Raw genomic sequence first — 16030 nt, 5'->3', positions numbered from 1 at the left:
GCGACTTGGTTCCCCAAATTTCGTTCTTCTATGTTGAAGCGTTCATTTCCAGTAACAGTTTGAATTTTTAGGTTTCACTCTGTTTTCTCCTATATTGATAGATGTATTTGGAACTCTAAATCCAACACGGTTTGTGCTAGCTTCTTGAAACTTGACACAACAAAGTAGTTTCACGTTCTATCTCTACGTTTTGTTTCCTCTTGATGTAGCCCTAAGCAGTGACTGGCGAGAAACACTTTCATGGGAAGGGGATGCCAAGCTTCCCAAAATTACGAATCTCCAGAAATCTCAGCAAACATTTTTTCACCCAAACTGGATGATACTTTCAGGTAATGATCAGTACACTAAGGCGACTTGGTTCCCCAAATTTCGTTCTTCTATGTTGAAGCGTTCATTTCCAGTAACAGTTTGAATTTTTAGGTTTCACTCTGTTTTCTCCTATATTGATAGATGTATTTGGAACTCTAAATCCAACACGGTTTGTGCTAGCTTCTTGAAACTTGACACAACAAAGTAGTTTCACGTTCTATCTCTACGTTTTGTTTCCTCTTGATGTAGCCCTAAGCAGTGACTGGCGAGAAACACTTTCATGGGAAGGGGATGCCAAGTTTCCCAAAATTACGAATCTCCAGAAATCTCAGCAAACATTTTTTCACCCAAACTGGATGATACTTTCAGGTAATGATCAGTACACTAAGGCGACTTGGTTCCCCAAATTTCGTTCTTCTATGTTGAAGCGTTCATTTCCAGTAACAGTTTGAATTTTTAGGTTTCACTCTGTTTTCTCCTATATTGATAGATGTATTTGGAACTCTAAATCCAACACGGTTTGTGCTAGCTTCTTTAAAGTTGACACAACAAAGTAGTTTCACGTTCTATCTCTACGTTTTGTTTCCTCTTGATGTAGCCCTAAGCAGTGACTGGAGAGAAACACTTTCATGGGAAGGGGTTGCCAAGTTTCCCAAAATTACGAATCTCCAGAAATCTCAGCAAACATTTTTTCACCCAAACTGGATGATACTTTCAGGTAATGATCAGTACACTAAGGCGACTTGGTTCCCCAAATTTCGTTCTTCTATGTTGAAGCGTTCATTTCCAGTAACAGTTTGAATTTTTAGGTTTCACTCTGTTTTCTCCTATATTGATAGATGTATTTGGAACTCTAAATCCAACACGGTTTGTGCTAGCTTCTTGAAACTTGACACAACAAAGTAGTTTCACGTTCTATCTCTCCGTTTTGTTTCCTCCTGATGTAGCCCTAAGCAGTGACTGGCGAGAAACACTTTCATGGGAAGGGGTTGCCAAGCTTCCCAAAATTACGAATCTCCAGAAATCTCAGCAAACATTTTTTCACCCAAACTGGATGATACTTTCAGGTAATGATCCGTACACTAAGGCGACTTGGTTCCCCAAATTTCGTTCTTCTATGTTGAAGCGTTCATTTCCAGTAACAGTTTGAATTTTTAGGTTTCACTCTGTTTTCTCCTATATTGATAGATGTATTTGGAACTCTAAATCCAACACGGTTTGTGCTAGCTTCTTGAAACTTGACACAACAAAGTAGTTTCACGTTCTATCTCTACGTTGTGTTTCCTCTTGATGTAGCCCTAAGCAGTGACTGGAGAGAAACACTTTCATGGGAAGGGGTTGCCAAGTTTCCCAAAATTACGAATCTCCAGAAATCTCAGCAAACATTTTTTCACCCAAACTGGATGATACTTTCAGGTAATGATCAGTACACTAAGGCGACTTGGTTCCCCAAATTTCGTTCTTCTATGTTGAAGCGTTCATTTCCAGTAACAGTTTGAATTTTTAGGTTTCACTCTGTTTTCTCCTATATTGATAGATGTATTTGGAACTCTAAATCCAACACGGTTTGTGCTAGCTTCTTGAAACTTGACACAACAAAGTAGTTTCACGTTCTATCTCTCCGTTTTGTTTCCTCTTGATGTAGCCCTAAGCAGTGACTGGCGAGAAACACTTTCATGGGAAGGGGTTGCCAAGCTTCCCAAAATTACGAATCTCCAGAAATCTCAGCAAACATTTTTTCACCCAAACTGGATGATACTTTCAGGTAATGATCCGTACACTAAGGCGACTTGGTTCCCCAAATTTCGTTCTTCTATGTTGAAGCGTTCATTTCCACTAACAGTTTGAATTTTTAGGTTTCACTCTGTTTTCTCCTATATTGATAGATGTATTTGGAACTCTAAATCCAACACGGTTTGTGCTAGCTTCTTGAAACTTGACACAACAAAGTAGTTTCACGTTCTATCTCTACGTTGTGTTTCCTCTTGATGTAGCCCTAAGCAGTGACTGGAGAGAAACACTTTCATGGGAAGGGGTTGCCAAGTTTCCCAAAATTACGAATCTCCAGAAATCTCAGCAAACATTTTTTCACCCAAACTGGATGATACTTTCAGGTAATGATCAGTACACTAAGGCGACTTGGTTCCCCAAATTTCGTTCTTCTATGTTGAAGCGTTCATTTCCAGTAACAGTTTGAATTTTTAGGTTTCACTCTGTTTTCTCCTATATTGATAGATGTATTTGGAACTCTAAATCCAACACGGTTTGTGCTAGCTTCTTGAAACTTGACACAACAAAGTAGTTTCACGTTCTATCTCTACGTTTTGTTTCCTCTTGATGTAGCCCTAAACAGTGACTGGCGAGAAACACTTTCATGGGAAGGGGTTGCCAAGCTTCCCAAAATTACGAATCTCCAGAAATCTCAGCAAATATTTTTTCACCCAAACTGGATGATACTTTCAGGTAATGATCAGTACACTAAGGCGACTTGGTTCCCCAAATTTCGTTCTTCTATGTTGAAGCGTTCATTTCCAGTAACAGTTTGAATTTTTAGGTTTCACTCTGTTTTCTCCTATATTGATAGATGTATTTGGAACTCTAAATCCAACACGGTTTGTGCTAGCTTCTTGAAACTTGACACAACAAAGTAGTTTCACGTTCTATCTCTAAGTTTTCTTTCCTCTTGATGTAGCCCTAAGCAGTGACTGGCGAGAAACACTTTCATGGGAAGGGGATGCCAAGTTTCCCAAAATTACGAATCTCCAGAAATCTCAGCAAATATTTTTTCACCCAAACTGGATGATACTTTCAGGTAATGATCAGTACACTAAGGCGACTTGGTTCCCCAAATTTCGTTCTTCTATGTTGAAGCGTTCATTTCCAGTAACAGTTTGAATTTTTAGGTTTCACTCTGTTTTCTCCTATATTGATAGATGTATTTGGAACTCTAAATCCAACACGGTTTGTGCTAGCTTCTTGAAACTTGACACAACAAAGTAGTTTCACGTTCTATCTCTCCGTTTTGTTTCCTCTTGATGTAGCCCTAAGCAGTGACTGGCGAGAAACACTTTCATGGGAAGGGGTTGCCAAGCTTCCCAAAATTACGAATCTCCAGAAATCTCAGCAAACATTTTTTCACCCAAACTGGATGATACTTTCAGGTAATGATCAGTACACTAAGGCGACTTGGTTCCCCAAATTTCGTTCTTCTATGTTGAAGCGTTCATTTCCAGTAACAGTTTGAATTTTTAGGTTTCACTCTGTTTTCTCCTATATTGTTAGATGTATTTGGAACTCTAAATCCAACACGGTTTGTGCTAGCTTCTTGAAACTTGACACAACAAAGTAGTTTCACGTTCTATCTCTACGTTTTGTTTCCTCTTGATGTAGCCCTAAGCAGTGACTGGCGAGAAACACTTTCATGGGAAGGCGTTGCCAAGCTTCCCAAAATTACGAATCTCCAGAAATCTCAGCAAACATTTTTTCACCCAAACTGGATGATACTTTCAGGTAATTATCAGTACACTAAGGCGACTTAGTTCCCCAAATTTCGTTCTTCTATGTTGAAGCGTTCATTTCCAGTAACAGTTTGAATTTTTAGGTTTCACTCTGTTTTCTCCTATATTGATAGATGTATTTGGAACTCTAAATCCAACACGGTTTGTGCTAGCTTCTTGAAACTTGACACAACAAAGTAGTTTCACGTTCTATCTCTCCGTTTTGTTTCCTCTTGATGTAGCCCTAAGCAGTGACTGGCGAGAAACACTTTCATGGGAAGGGGTTGCCAAGCTTCCCAAAATTACGAATCTCCAGAAATCTCAGCAAACATTTTTTCACCCAAACTGGATGATACTTTCAGGTAATTATCAGTACACTAAGGCGACTTGGTTCCCCAAATTTCGTTCTTCTATGTTGAAGCGTTCATTTCCAGTAACAGTTTGAATTTTTAGGTTTCACTCTGTTTTCTCCTATATTGATAGATGTATTTGGAACTCTAAATCCAACACGGTTTGTGCTAGCTTCTTGAAACTTGACACAACAAAGTAGTTTCACGTTCTATCTCTCCGTTTTGTTTCCTCTTGATGTAGCCCTAAGCAGTGACTGGCGAGAAACACTTTCATGGGAAGGGGTTGCCAAGCTTCCCAAAATTACGAATCTCCAGAAATCTCAGCAAATATTTTTTCACCCAAACTGGATGATACTTTCAGGTAATGATCAGTACACTAAGGCGACTTGGTTCCCCAAATTTCGTTCTTCTATGTTGAAGCGTTCATTTCCAGTAACAGTTTGAATTTTTAGGTTTCACTCTGTTTTCTCCTATATTGATAGATGTATTTGGAACTCTAAATCCAACACGGTTTTTGCTAGCTTCTTGAAACTTGACACAACAAAGTAGTTTCACGTTCTATCTCTACGTTTTGTTTCCTCTTGATGTAGCCCTAAGCAGTGACTGGCGAGAAACACTTTCATGGGAAGGGGATGCCAAGCTTCCCAAAATTACGAATCTCCAGAAATCTCAGCAAACATTTTTTCACCCAAACTGGATGATACTTTCAGGTAATGATCAGTACACTAAGGCGACTTGGTTCCCCAAATTTCGTTCTTCTATGTTGAAGCGTTCATTTCCAGTAACAGTTTGAATTTTTAGGTTTCACTCTGTTTTCTCCTATATTGATAGATGTATTTGGAACTCTAAATCCAACACGGTTTGTGCTAGCTTCTTGAAACTTGACACAACAAAGTAGTTTCACGTTCTATCTCTACGTTTTGTTTCCTCTTGATGTAGCCCTAAGCAGTGACTGGCGAGAAACACTTTCATGGGAAGGGGATGTCAAGTTTCCCAAAATTACGAATCTCCAGAAATCTCAGCAAACATTTTTTCACCCAAACTGGATGATACTTTCAGGTAATGATCCGTACACTAAGGCGACTTGGTTCCCCAAATTTCGTTCTTCTATGTTGAAGCGTTCATTTCCAGTAACAGTTTGAATTTTTAGGTTTCACTCTGTTTTCTCCTATATTGATAGATGTATTTGGAACTCTAAATCCAACACGGTTTGTGCTAGCTTCTTGAAACTTGACACAACAAAGTAGTTTCACGTTCTATCTCTCCGTTTTGTTTCCTCTTGATGTAGCCCTAAGCAGTGACTGGCGAGAAACACTTTCATGGGAAGGGGTTGCCAAGCTTCCCAAAATTACGAATCTCCAGAAATCTCAGCAAACATTTTTTCACCCAAACTGGATGATACTTTCAGGTAATTATCAGTACACTAAGGCGACTTGGTTCCCCAAATTTCGTTCTTCTATGTTGAAGCGTTCATTTCCAGTAACAGTTTGAATTTTTAGGTTTCACTCTGTTTTCTCCTATATTGATAGATGTATTTGGAACTCTAAATCCAACACGGTTTGTGCTAGCTTCTTGAAACTTGACACAACAAAGTAGTTTCACGTTCTATCTCTCCGTTTTGTTTCCTCTTGATGTAGCCCTAAGCAGTGACTGGCGAGAAACACTTTCATGGGAAGGGGTTGCCAAGCTTCCCAAAATTACGAATCTCCAGAAATCTCAGCAAACATTTTTTCACCCAAACTGGATGATACTTTCAGGTAATGATCAGTACACTAAGGCGACTTGGTTCCCCAAATTTCGTTCTTCTATGTTGAAGCGTTCATTTCCAGTAACAGTTTGAATTTTTAGGTTTCACTCTGTTTTCTCCTATATTGATAGATGTATTTGGAACTCTAAATCCAACACGGTTTGTGCTAGCTTCTTGAAACTTGACACAACAAAGTAGTTTCACGTTCTATCTCTACGTTTTGTTTCCTCTTGATGTAGCCCTAAGCAGTGACTGGCGAGAAACACTTTCATGGGAAGGGGTTGCCAAGCTTCCCAAAATTACGAATCTCCAGAAATCTCAGCAAATATTTTTTCACCCAAACTGGATGATACTTTCAGGTAATGATCAGTACACTAAGGCGACTTGGTTCCCCAAATTTCGTTCTTCTATGTTGAAGCGTTCATTTCCAGTAACAGTTTGAATTTTTAGGTTTCACTCTGTTTTCTCCTATATTGATAGATGTATTTGGAACTCTAAATCCAACACGGTTTTTGCTAGCTTCTTGAAACTTGACACAACAAAGTAGTTTCACGTTCTATCTCTACGTTTTGTTTCCTCTTGATGTAGCCCTAAGCAGTGACTGGCGAGAAACACTTTCATGGGAAGGGGATGCCAAGCTTCCCAAAATTACGAATCTCCAGAAATCTCAGCAAACATTTTTTCACCCAAACTGGATGATACTTTCAGGTAATGATCAGTACACTAAGGCGACTTGGTTCCCCAAATTTCGTTCTTCTATGTTGAAGCGTTCATTTCCAGTAACAGTTTGAATTTTTAGGTTTCACTCTGTTTTCTCCTATATTGATAGATGTATTTGGAACTCTAAATCCAACACGGTTTGTGCTAGCTTCTTGAAACTTGACACAACAAAGTAGTTTCACGTTCTATCTCTACGTTTTGTTTCCTCTTGATGTAGCCCTAAGCAGTGACTGGCGAGAAACACTTTCATGGGAAGGGGATGTCAAGTTTCCCAAAATTACGAATCTCCAGAAATCTCAGGAAACATTTTTTCACCCAAACTGGATGATACTTTCAGGTAATGATCAGTACACTAAGGCGACTTGGTTCCCCAAATTTCGTTCTTCTATGTTGAAGCGTTCATTTCCAGTAACAGTTTGAATTTTTAGGTTTCACTCTGTTTTCTCCTATATTGATAGATGTATTTGGAACTCTAAATCCAACACGGTTTGTGCTAGCTTCTTTAAAGTTGACACAACAAAGTAGTTTCACGTTCTATCTCTACGTTTTGTTTCCTCTTGATGTAGCCCTAAGCAGTGACTGGCGAGAAACACTTTCATGGGAAGGGGTTGCCAAGCTTCCCAAAATTACGAATCTCCAGAAATCTCAGCAAATATTTTTTCACCCAAACTGGATGATACTTTCAGGTAATGATCAGTACACTAAGGCGACTTGGTTCCCCAAATTTCGTTCTTCTATGTTGAAGCGTTCATTTCCAGTAACAGTTTGAATTTTTAGGTTTCACTCTGTTTTCTCCTATATTGATAGATGTATTTGGAACTCTAAATCCAACACGGTTTGTGCTAGCTTCTTGAAAGTTGACACAACAAAGTAGTTTCACGTTCTATCTCTCCGTTTTGTTTCCTCTTGATGTAGCCCTAAGCAGTGACTGGCGAGAAACACTTTCATGGGAAGGGGTTGCCAAGCTTCCCAAAATTACGAATCTCCAGAAATCTCAGCAAACATTTTTTCACCCAAACTGGATGATACTTTCAGGTAATTATCAGTACACTAAGGCGACTTGGTTCCCCAAATTTCGTTCTTCTATGTTGAAGCGTTCATTTCCAGTAACAGTTTGAATTTTTAGGTTTCACTCTGTTTTCTCCTATATTGATAGATGTATTTGGAACTCTAAATCCAACACGGTTTTTGCTAGCTTCTTGAAACTTGACACAACAAAGTAGTTTCACGTTCTATCTCTACGTTTTGTTTCCTCTTGATGTAGCCCTAAGCAGTGACTGGCGAGAAACACTTTCATGGGAAGGGGATGCCAAGCTTCCCAAAATTACGAATCCCCAGAAATCTCAGCAAACATTTTTTCACCCAAACTGGATGATACTTTCAGGTAATGATCAGTACACTAAGGCGACTTGGTTCCCCAAATTTCGTTCTTCTATGTTGAAGCGTTCATTTCCAGTAACAGTTTGAATTTTTAGGTTTCACTCTGTTTTCTCCTATATTGATAGATGTATTTGGAACTCTAAATCCAACACGGTTTGTGCTAGCTTCTTGAAACTTGACACAACAAAGTAGTTTCACGTTCTATCTCTCCGTTTTGTTTCCTCTTGATGTAGCCCTAAGCAGTGACTGGCGAGAAACACTTTCATGGGAAGGGGTTGCCAAGCTTCCCAAAATTACGAATCTCCAGAAATCTCAGCAAACATTTTTTCACCCAAACTGGATGATACTTTCAGGTAATTATCAGTACACTAAGGCGACTTGGTTCCCCAAATTTCGTTCTTCTATGTTGAAGCGTTCATTTCCAGTAACAGTTTGAATTTTTAGGTTTCACTCTGTTTTCTCCTATATTGATAGATGTATTTGGAACTCTAAATCCAACACGGTTTGTGCTAGCTTCTTGAAACTTGACACAACAAAGTAGTTTCACGTTCTATCTCTCCGTTTTGTTTCCTCTTGATGTAGCCCTAAGCAGTGACTGGCGAGAAACACTTTCATGGGAAGGGGTTGCCAAGCTTCCCAAAATTACGAATCTCCAGAAATCTCAGCAAACATTTTTTCACCCAAACTGGATGATACTTTCAGGTAATGATCAGTACACTAAGGCGACTTGGTTCCCCAAATTTCGTTCTTCTATGTTGAAGCGTTCATTTCCAGTAACAGTTTGAATTTTTAGGTTTCACTCTGTTTTCTCCTATATTGATAGATGTATTTGGAACTCTAAATCCAACACGGTTTGTGCTAGCTTCTTGAAACTTGACACAACAAAGTAGTTTCACGTTTTATCTCTACGTTTTGTTTCCTCTTGATGTAGCCCTAAGCAGTGACTGGCGAGAAACACTTTCATGGGAAGGGGTTGCCAAGCTTCCCAAAATTACGAATCTCCAGAAATCTCAGCAAATATTTTTTCACCCAAACTGGATGATACTTTCAGGTAATGATCAGTACACTAAGGCGACTTGGTTCCCCAAATTTCGTTCTTCTATGTTGAAGCGTTCATTTCCAGTAACAGTTTGAATTTTTAGGTTTCACTCTGTTTTCTCCTATATTGATAGATGTATTTGGAACTCTAAATCCAACACGGTTTTTGCTAGCTTCTTGAAACTTGACACAACAAAGTAGTTTCACGTTCTATCTCTACGTTTTGTTTCCTCTTGATGTAGCCCTAAGCAGTGACTGGCGAGAAACACTTTCATGGGAAGGGGATGCCAAGCTTCCCAAAATTACGAATCTCCAGAAATCTCAGCAAACATTTTTTCACCCAAACTGGATGATACTTTCAGGTAATGATCAGTACACTAAGGCGACTTGGTTCCCCAAATTTCGTTCTTCTATGTTGAAGCGTTCATTTCCAGTAACAGTTTGAATTTTTAGGTTTCACTCTGTTTTCTCCTATATTGATAGATGTATTTGGAACTCTAAATCCAACACGGTTTGTGCTAGCTTCTTGAAACTTGACACAACAAAGTAGTTTCACGTTCTATCTCTACGTTTTGTTTCCTCTTGATGTAGCCCTAAGCAGTGACTGGCGAGAAACACTTTCATGGGAAGGGGATGCCAAGTTTCCCAAAATTACGAATCTCCAGAAATCTCAGCAAACATTTTTTCACCCAAACTGGATGATACTTTCAGGTAATGATCAGTACACTAAGGCGACTTGGTTCCCCAAATTTCGTTCTTCTATGTTGAAGCGTTCATTTCCAGTAACAGTTTGAATTTTTAGGTTTCACTCTGTTTTCTCCTATATTGATAGATGTATTTGGAACTCTAAATCCAACACGGTTTGTGCTAGCTTCTTGAAACTTGACACAACAAAGTAGTTTCACGTTCTATCTCTCCGTTTTGTTTCCTCTTGATGTAGCCCTAAGCAGTGACTGGCGAGAAACACTTTCATGGGAAGGGGTTGCCAAGCTTCCCAAAATTACGAATCTCCAGAAATCTCAGCAAACATTTTTTCACCCAAACTGGATGATACTTTCAGGTAATGATCCGTACACTAAGGCGACTTGGTTCCCCAAATTTCGTTCTTCTATGTTGAAGCGTTCATTTCCACTAACAGTTTGAATTTTTAGGTTTCACTCTGTTTTCTCCTATATTGATAGATGTATTTGGAACTCTAAATCCAACACGGTTTGTGCTAGCTTCTTGAAACTTGACACAACAAAGTAGTTTCACGTTCTATCTCTACGTTGTGTTTCCTCTTGATGTAGCCCTAAGCAGTGACTGGAGAGAAACACTTTCATGGGAAGGGGTTGCCAAGTTTCCCAAAATTACGAATCTCCAGAAATCTCAGCAAACATTTTTTCACCCAAACTGGATGATACTTTCAGGTAATGATCAGTACACTAAGGCGACTTGGTTCCCCAAATTTCGTTCTTCTATGTTGAAGCGTTCATTTCCAGTAACAGTTTGAATTTTTAGGTTTCACTCTGTTTTCTCCTATATTGATAGATGTATTTGGAACTCTAAATCCAACACGGTTTGTGCTAGCTTCTTGAAACTTGACACAACAAAGTAGTTTCACGTTCTATCTCTCCGTTTTGTTTCCTCTTGATGTAGCCCTAAGCAGTGACTGGCGAGAAACACTTTCATGGGAAGGGGTTGCCAAGCTTCCCAAAATTACGAATCTCCAGAAATCTCAGCAAACATTTTTTCACCCAAACTGGATGATACTTTCAGGTAATGATCCGTACACTAAGGCGACTTGGTTCCCCAAATTTCGTTCTTCTATGTTGAAGCGTTCATTTCCACTAACAGTTTGAATTTTTAGGTTTCACTCTGTTTTCTCCTATATTGATAGATGTATTTGGAACTCTAAATCCAACACGGTTTGTGCTAGCTTCTTGAAACTTGACACAACAAAGTAGTTTCACGTTCTATCTCTACCTTGTGTTTCCTCTTGATGTAGCCCTAAGCAGTGACTGGAGAGAAACACTTTCATGGGAAGGGGTTGCCAAGTTTCCCAAAATTACGAATCTCCAGAAATCTCAGCAAACATTTTTTCACCCAAACTGGATGATACTTTCAGGTAATGATCAGTACACTAAGGCGACTTGGTTCCCCAAATTTCGTTCTTCTATGTTGAAGCGTTCATTTCCAGTAACAGTTTGAATTTTTAGGTTTCACTCTGTTTTCTCCTATATTGATAGATGTATTTGGAACTCTAAATCCAACACGGTTTGTGCTAGCTTCTTGAAACTTGACACAACAAAGTAGTTTCACGTTCTATCTCTACGTTTTGTTTCCTCTTGATGTAGCCCTAAACAGTGACTGGCGAGAAACACTTTCATGGGAAGGGGTTGCCAAGCTTCCCAAAATTACGAATCTCCAGAAATCTCAGCAAATATTTTTTCACCCAAACTGGATGATACTTTCAGGTAATGATCAGTACACTAAGGCGACTTGGTTCCCCAAATTTCGTTCTTCTATGTTGAAGCGTTCATTTCCAGTAACAGTTTGAATTTTTAGGTTTCACTCTGTTTTCTCCTATATTGATAGATGTATTTGGAACTCTAAATCCAACACGGTTTGTGCTAGCTTCTTGAAACTTGACACAACAAAGTAGTTTCACGTTCTATCTCTAAGTTTTCTTTCCTCTTGATGTAGCCCTAAGCAGTGACTGGAGAGAAACACTTTCATGGGAAGGGGATGCCAAGTTTCCTAAAATTACGAATCTCCAGAAATCTCAGCAAATATTTTTTCACCCAAACTGGATGATACTTTCAGGTAATGATCAGTACACTAAGGCGACTTGGTTCCCCAAATTTCGTTCTTCTATGTTGAAGCGTTCATTTCCAGTAACAGTTTGAATTTTTAGGTTTCACTCTGTTTTCTCCTATATTGATAGATGTATTTGGAACTCTAAATCCAACACGGTTTGTGCTAGCTTCTTGAAACTTGACACAACAAAGTAGTTTCACGTTCTATCTCTCCGTTTTGTTTCCTCTTGATGTAGCCCTAAGCAGTGACTGGCGAGAAACACTTTCATGGGAAGGGGTTGCCAAGCTTCCCAAAATTACGAATCTCCAGAAATCTCAGCAAACATTTTTTCACCCAAACTGGATGATACTTTCAGGTAATGATCAGTACACTAAGGCGACTTGGTTCCCCAAATTTCGTTCTTCTATGTTGAAGCGTTCATTTCCAGTAACAGTTTGAATTTTTAGGTTTCACTCTGTTTTCTCCTATATTGATAGATGTATTTGGAACTCTAAATCCAACACGGTTTGTGCTAGCTTCTTGAAACTTGACACAACAAAGTAGTTTCACGTTCTATCTCTACGTTTTGTTTCCTCTTGATGTAGCCCTAAGCAGTGACTGGCGAGAAACACTTTCATGGGAAGGGGATGCCAAGTTTCCCAAAATTACGAATCTCCAGAAATCTCAGCAAACATTTTTTCACCCAAACTGGATGATACTTTCAGGTAATGATCAGTACACTAAGGCGACTTGGTTCCCCAAATTTCGTTCTTCTATGTTGAAGCGTTCATTTCCAGTAACAGTTTGAATTTTTAGGTTTCACTCTGTTTTCTCCTATATTGATAGATGTATTTGGAACTCTAAATCCAACACGGTTTGTGCTAGCTTCTTTAAAGTTGACACAACAAAGTAGTTTCACGTTCTATCTCTACGTTTTGTTTCCTCTTGATGTAGCCCTAAGCAGTGACTGGAGAGAAACACTTTCATGGGAAGGGGTTGCCAAGTTTCCCAAAATTACGAATCTCCAGAAATCTCAGCAAACATTTTTTCACCCAAACTGGATGATACTTTCAGGTAATGATCAGTACACTAAGGCGACTTGGTTCCCCAAATTTCGTTCTTCTATGTTGAAGCGTTCATTTCCAGTAACAGTTTGAATTTTTAGGTTTCACTCTGTTTTCTCCTATATTGATAGATGTATTTGGAACTCTAAATCCAACACGGTTTGTGCTAGCTTCTTGAAACTTGACACAACAAAGTAGTTTCACGTTCTATCTCTCCGTTTTGTTTCCTCTTGATGTAGCCCTAAGCAGTGACTGGCGAGAAACACTTTCATGGGAAGGGGTTGCCAAGCTTCCCAAAATTACGAATCTCCAGAAATCTCAGCAAACATTTTTTCACCCAAACTGGATGATACTTTCAGGTAATGATCCGTACACTAAGGCGACTTGGTTCCCCAAATTTCGTTCTTCTATATTGAAGCGTTCATTTCCACTAACAGTTTGAATTTTTAGGTTTCACTCTGTTTTCTCCTATATTGATAGATGTATTTGGAACTCTAAATCCAACACGGTTTGTGCTAGCTTCTTGAAACTTGACACAACAAAGTAGTTTCACGTTCTATCTCTACGTTGTGTTTCCTCTTGATGTAGCCCTAAGCAGTGACTGGAGAGAAACACTTTCATGGGAAGGGGTTGCCAAGTTTCCCAAAATTACGAATCTCCAGAAATCTCAGCAAACATTTTTTCACCCAAACTGGATGATACTTTCAGGTAATGATCAGTACACTAAGGCGACTTGGTTCCCCAAATTTCGTTCTTCTATGTTGAAGCGTTCATTTCCAGTAACAGTTTGAATTTTTAGGTTTCACTCTGTTTTCTCCTATATTGATAGATGTATTTGGAACTCTAAATCCAACACGGTTTGTGCTAGCTTCTTGAAACTTGACACAACAAAGTAGTTTCACGTTCTATCTCTCCGTTTTGTTTCCTCTTGATGTAGCCCTAAGCAGTGACTGGCGAGAAACACTTTCATGGGAAGGGGTTGCCAAGCTTCCCAAAATTACGAATCTCCAGAAATCTCAGCAAACATTTTTTCACCCAAACTGGATGATACTTTCAGGTAATGATCCGTACACTAAGGCGACTTGGTTCCCCAAATTTCGTTCTTCTATGTTGAAGCGTTCATTTCCACTAACAGTTTGAATTTTTAGGTTTCACTCTGTTTTCTCCTATATTGATAGATGTATTTGGAACTCTAAATCCAACACGGTTTGTGCTAGCTTCTTGAAACTTGACACAACAAAGTAGTTTCACGTTCTATCTCTACCTTGTGTTTCCTCTTGATGTAGCCCTAAGCAGTGACTGGAGAGAAACACTTTCATGGGAAGGGGTTGCCAAGTTTCCCAAAATTACGAATCTCCAGAAATCTCAGCAAACATTTTTTCACCCAAACTGGATGATACTTTCAGGTAATGATCAGTACACTAAGGCGACTTGGTTCCCCAAATTTCGTTCTTCTATGTTGAAGCGTTCATTTCCAGTAACAGTTTGAATTTTTAGGTTTCACTCTGTTTTCTCCTATATTGATAGATGTATTTGGAACTCTAAATCCAACACGGTTTGTGCTAGCTTCTTGAAACTTGACACAACAAAGTAGTTTCACGTTCTATCTCTACGTTTTGTTTCCTCTTGATGTAGCCCTAAACAGTGACTGGCGAGAAACACTTTCATGGGAAGGGGTTGCCAAGCTTCCCAAAATTACGAATCTCCAGAAATCTCAGCAAATATTTTTTCACCCAAACTGGATGATACTTTCAGGTAATGATCAGTACACTAAGGCGACTTGGTTCCCCAAATTTCGTTCTTCTATGTTGAAGCGTTCATTTCCAGTAACAGTTTGAATTTTTAGGTTTCACTCTGTTTTCTCCTATATTGATAGATGTATTTGGAACTCTAAATCCAACACGGTTTGTGCTAGCTTCTTGAAACTTGACACAACAAAGTAGTTTCACGTTCTATCTCTAAGTTTTCTTTCCTCTTGATGTAGCCCTAAGCAGTGACTGGCGAGAAACACTTTCATGGGAAGGGGATGCCAAGTTTCCCAAAATTACGAATCTCCAGAAATCTCAGCAAATATTTTTCACCCAAACTGGATGATACTTTCAGGTAATGATCAGTACACTAAGGCGACTTGGTTCCCCAAATTTCGTTCTTCTATGTTGAAGCGTTCATTTCCAGTAACAGTTTGAATTTTTAGGTTTCACTCTGTTTTCTCCTATATTGATAGATGTATTTGGAACTCTAAATCCAACACGGTTTGTGCTAGCTTCTTGAAACTTGACACAACAAAGTAGTTTCACGTTCTATCTCTCCGTTTTGTTTCCTCTTGATGTAGCCCTAAGCAGTGACTGGCGAGAAACACTTTCATGGGAAGGGGTTGCCAAGCTTCCCAAAATTACGAATCTCCAGAAATCTCAGCAAACATTTTTTCACCCAAACTGGATGATACTTTCAGGTAATGATCAGTACACTAAGGCGACTTGGTTCCCCAAATTTCGTTCTTCTATGTTGAAGCGTTCATTTCCAGTAACAGTTTGAATTTTTAGGTTTCACTCTGTTTTCTCCTATATTGATAGATGTATTTGGAACTCTAAATCCAACACGGTTTGTGCTAGCTTCTTGAAACTTGACACAACAAAGTAGTTTCACGTTCTATCTCTACGTTTTGTTTCCTCTTGATGTAGCCCTAAGCAGTGACTGGCGAGAAACACTTTCATGGGAAGGGGATGCCAAGTTTCCCAAAATTACGAATCTCCAGAAATCTCAGCAAACATTTTTTCACCCAAACTGGATGATACTTTCAGGTAATGATCAGTACACTAAGGCGACTTGGTTCCCCAAATTGAAGCGTTCATTTCCAGTAACAGTTTGAATTTTTAGGTTTCACTCTGTTTTCTCCTATATTGATAGATGTATTTGGAACTCTCAATCCAACACGGTTTGTGCTAGCTTCTTGAAACTTGACACAACAAAGTAGTTTCACGTTCTATCTCTACGCTTTGTTTCCTCTTGATGTAGCCCTAAGCAGTGACTGGCGAGAAACACTTTCATGGGAAGGGGTTGCCAAGCTTCCAAAAATTACGAATCTCCAGAAATCTCAGCAAATATTTTTTCACCCAAACTGGATGATACTTTCAGGTAATGATCAGT

Source organism: Spermophilus citellus, assembly GCF_964194105.1.
Source record: "Spermophilus citellus genome assembly, chromosome: 2".
In the NCBI taxonomy this organism is placed as follows: domain Eukaryota; kingdom Metazoa; phylum Chordata; class Mammalia; order Rodentia; family Sciuridae; genus Spermophilus; species Spermophilus citellus.
This window is presented reverse-complemented; position numbering follows the sequence as displayed.